A 5,009-nucleotide genomic window follows, 5' to 3' on the forward strand; every position below is an offset into this window, starting at 1 on the left:
TCCTACAGCTCAATTCCAGAAAAATAAATGACCCAATCAAAAAATGGGCCAAAGAACTAAATAGACATTTCTCCAAAGAAGACATACAGATGGCTAACAAACACATGAAAAGATGCTCAACATCACTCATTATCAGAGAAATGCAAATCAAAACCACTATGAGGTACCATTTCACGCCAGTCAGAATGGCTGCGATCCAAAAGTCTACAAGCAATAAATGCTGGAGAGGGTGTGGAGAAAAGGGAACCCTCTTACACTGTTGGTGGGAATGCAAACTAGTACAGCCACTATGGAGAACAGTGTGGAGATTCCTTAAAAAATTGAAAATAGAACTGCCTTATGATCCAGCATTCCCACTGCTGGGCATACACACTGAGGAAACCAGAATTGAAAGAGACACGTGTACCCCAATGTTCATCACAGCACTGTTTATGATAGCCAGGACATGGAAGCAACCTAGATGTCCATCAGCAGATGGATGGATAAGAAAGCTGTGGTACATATACACAATGGAGTATTACTCAGCCATTAAAAAGAATACATTTGAATCAGTTCTAATGAGGTGGATGAAACTGGAGCCTATTATACAGAGTGAAGTAAGCCAGAAAGAAAAACACCAATACAGTATACTAACGCATATATATGGAATTTAGAAAGATGGTAACAATAACCCTGTATACGAGACAGCAAAAGAGACACTGATGTATAGAAGAGTCTTTTGGACTCTGTGGGAGAGGGAGAGGGTGGGATGATTTGGGAGAATGGCATTGAAATAACGTATAATATCATATATGGAACGAGTTGCCAGTCCAGGTTCGATGCACAATACTGGATGCTTGGGGCTGGTGCACTGGGACGACCCAGAGGAATGGTATGGGGAGGGAGGAGGGAGGAGGGTTCAGGATGGGGAACACATGTATACCTGTGGCGGATTCATTTCGATATTTGGCAAAACCAATACAATACTGTAAAGTTTAAAATAAAAAAAAATAAAGTTCATGGTCTAAAAAAAAACAAAAAGTAATCACATATTTACTATAAAATTTTCCAAACACTTAAAAGTAGAGAAAATCTTAATAATATGAAATTCCATGTACTCTTCCTATAACAATCCTCAGATTCAAAAGTTAATCAAGATTTTCCACTTTTGCTTCATTTACCTTTTGATTTCTTTGCTGGAGTATTTTCAAGATAATCTAGGACATCATTATCTCATGCCACTTAGTCCACTTGCTGTGCTGTGCTTAGTCATGTCCGACTCTTTGTGACGCCATGGACTGTAGCCCACTAGGCTCCTCTGTCCATGGGGATTCTCCAGGTAAGAATACTGGAGTGGGTTGCCATGCCCTCCTCCAGGGGATCTTCCCAACCCAGGGATCAAACCTAGGTCTCCAGCATTGCAGGCAGATTCTTTACATATTCCACTATATAGTTCTAAGAAATGGACAGTGAAGAGTAAATTTGACCCAGTTACTATAAAAATCTATAAAAATATTGCCCCAATATGGTGATCAACAGGCCATAAAAACTTGTACTGCAACTGGTATCTAGAAAGTGAAAAGACAACCTGCGGGACTTCGCTGCTGGTACAGTGGATGAGAACCGGCCTGCCAACACGGGACACAGGTTTCATCCCTGGGTTGAGAAGATTCCACGTGCTGTGGAGTAAGCAAGCCTGTGTACCACAACTGCTGAGCTTGAGCTCTAGAGCCCTTGAGCTACAACTGAAGCCAGCGCGCCTAGAGCCTATGCTCCACAATAAGAGAGGCCACTGCAGTGAGAAGCCTACACACCACAACTACAGTAGCCCCCACTCTTCGCAACTAGAGAAAGCCCACGTGCAGCAAAGACCCAGCACAGCCAAAAATAAATTATATAAAAGCCTGTAAAATGAAAGAATTTGTAAATCCTTGCAAAGAATTTTTACAATTCAACAAAATCTCCACAAATAACCTAATTTTTTAAATGTGCGAATAATTTGAATAGACACTTCATGCTGCTGCTACTGCTGCTAAGTCGCTTCAGTCATGTCCGACTCTCTGCAACCCCATAGATGGCAGCCCACCAGCTCCCTGGGATTCTCCAGGCAAGAACACTGGAGTGGGTTGCCATTTCCTTCTCCAATGCATAGACGATATATAAAAAGCCAATAAGCACTTAAAAATAGTTCAGCATTATTAGTCACTAGCAATACACAAAGATCACAATGAGATGTTACTTCATATTCATTTCGATGACTATAATTAAAATTATTCTAAGTATTGGCAAGGATGTGGATAAACTGGAACCCTCATACATTGCTGGTGGGAATGTAAAATGTCTTATGTAGCTGCTTTGCAAAACTGGCAATTCCTCAAAAAGATAAACATAAGAGTTACCATCAGATCAGATCAGTCGCTCAGTCATGTCTGACTCTTTGGGACCCCATGAATCGCAGCACACCAGGCCTCCCTGTCCATCACTCCTGAGTGAACTCCAGGAGTTCACTCAGACTCACGTCCATCCAGTCAGTGATGCCATCCAGCCATCTCATCCTCTGTCGTCCCCTTCTCCTCTTGCCCCCAATCCCTCCCAGCATCAGTCTTTTCCAGTGAGTCAACTCTTCGAATGAGGTGGCCAAAGTAATGGAGTTTCAGCTTTAGCATCATTCCTTCCAAAGAAATCCCAGGGCTGATCTCCTTCAGAATGGACTGGTTGGATCTCCTTGCGGTCCAAGGGACTCTCAAGAGTCTTCTCCAACACCACAGTTCAAAAGCATCAATTTTTCAGTGCTCAGCCTTCTTCACAGTCCAACTCTCACATCCATACATGACCACTGGAAAAACCATAGCCTTGACTAGATGAACCTTTGTTGGCAAAGTAATGTCTCTGCTTTTGAATATGCTATCTAGATTGGTCATAACTCTCCTTCCAAGGAGTAAGCGTCTTTTAATTTCATGGCTGCAGTCACCATCTGCAGTGATTTTGGGGCCCAGAAAAATAAAGTCTGACACTGTTTCCACTGTTTCCCCATCTATTTCCCACGAAGTGATGGGACTGGATGCCATGATCTTCGTTTTCTGAATGTTGAGCTTTAAGTCAACTTTTTCACTCTCCAATTTCACCTTCATCAAGAGGCTTTTGAGTTCCTCTTCACTTTCTGCCATAAGGGTGGTGCATCTGCATATCTGAGGTTATTGATATTTCTCCGGCAATCTTGATTCCAGCTTGTGTTTCTTCCAGTCCAGCGTTTCTCATGATGTACTCTGCATAGAAGTTAAATAAGCAGGGTGACAATATACAGCCTTGACGTACTCCTTTTCCTATTTGGAACCAGTCTGTTGTTCCATGTCCAGTTCTAACTGTTGCTTCCTGACCTGCATACAAATTTCTCAAGAGGCAGATCAGGTGGTCTGGTATTCCCATCTCTTTCAGAATTTTCCACAGTTTATTGTGATCCACACAGTCAAAGGCTTTGGCATAGTCAATAAAGCAGAAATAGATGTTTTTCTGGAACTCTCTTGCTTTTTCCATGATCCAGCTCCAGCGGATGTTGGCAATTTGATCTCTGGTTCCTCTGCCTTTTCTAAAATCAGCTTGACCATCTGGAAGTTCACGGTTCACATATTGCTGAAGCCTGGCTTGGAGAATTTTAAGCATTACTTTACTAGCATGTGAGATGAGTGCAATTGTGCGGTAGTTTGAGCATTCTTTGGCATTGCCTTTCTTTGGGATTGGAATGAAAACTGACCTTTTCCAGTGCTGTGGCCACTGCTGAGTTTTCCAAATTTGCTGGCATATTGAGTGCAGTACTTTCACAGCATCATCTTTCAGGATTTGGAATAGCTTAACTGGAATTCTATCACCTCCACTAGCTTTGTTCGTAGTGATGCTTTCTAAGGCCCACTTGACTTCATATTCCAGGATGTCAGTGATCACACCATCGTGATTATCTGGGTCATGAAGATCTTTTTTGTACAGTTCTTCTGTGTATTCTTGCCATCTCTTCTTAATATCTTCTGCTTCTGTTAGGTCCATACCATTTTTGGCCTTTATTGAGCCCATCTTTGCCTGAAATATTCCTTTGATATCTCTGATTTTCTTGAAGAGATCTCTAGTCATTCCCATTCTGTTGTTTTCCTCTATTTCTTTGCATTGATCGCTGAAGAAGGCTTTCTTATCTCTTCTTGCTATTCTTTGGAACTCTGCATTCAGATGCTTATATCTTTCCTTTTCTCCTTTGCTTGCTTTTCGCTTCTCTTCTTTTCACAGCTATTTGTAAGGCCTCCCCAGACAGCCATTTTGCTTTTTTGTATTTCTTTTCCATGGGGATGGTCTTGATCCCTGTCTCCTGTACAATGTCATGAACCTCATTCCATAGCTCATCAGGCACTCTATCTATCAGATCTAGTCCCTTAAATCTATTTCTAACTTACACTGTATAATCATAAGGGATTTGATTTAGGTCATACCTGAAGTCCAAGGTAAGGAGCATTGGCTGCGCTTTGCTGGAGCAGCCGTGAAGAGATACCCCACGCCCAAGGTAAGAGAAACCCAAGTAAGACGGTAGGTGTTGCAAGAGGGCATCAGAGAGCAGACACACTGAAACCATACTCACAGAAAACTAGTCAATCTAATCACACTAGGACCATAGCCTTGTCTAACTCAATGAAACTAAGCCATGCCCGTGGGCAACCCAAGATGGTCGGGTCATGGTGGAGAGATCTGACAGAATGTGGTCCACTGGAGAAGGGAATGGCAAACCACTTCAATATTCTTGCCTTGAGAACCCCATGAAGAGTATGAAAAGGCAAAATGATAGGAAACTGAAAGAGAAACTCCCCAGGTCAGTAGGTGCCCAATATGCTACTGGAGATCAGTGGAGAAATAACTCCAGAAAGAATGAAGGGATGGAGCCAAAGCAAAAACAATACCCAGCTGTGGATGTGACTGGTGATAGAAGCAAGGTCCGATGCTGTAAAGAGCAATATTGCATAGGAACCTGGAATGTCAGGTCCATGAATCAAGGC

The sequence above is a fragment of the Bison bison genome, unplaced genomic scaffold, assembly GCF_000754665.1.
Source record: "Bison bison bison isolate TAMUID 2011002044 unplaced genomic scaffold, Bison_UMD1.0 scf7180017864490, whole genome shotgun sequence".
In the NCBI taxonomy this organism is placed as follows: domain Eukaryota; kingdom Metazoa; phylum Chordata; class Mammalia; order Artiodactyla; family Bovidae; genus Bison; species Bison bison.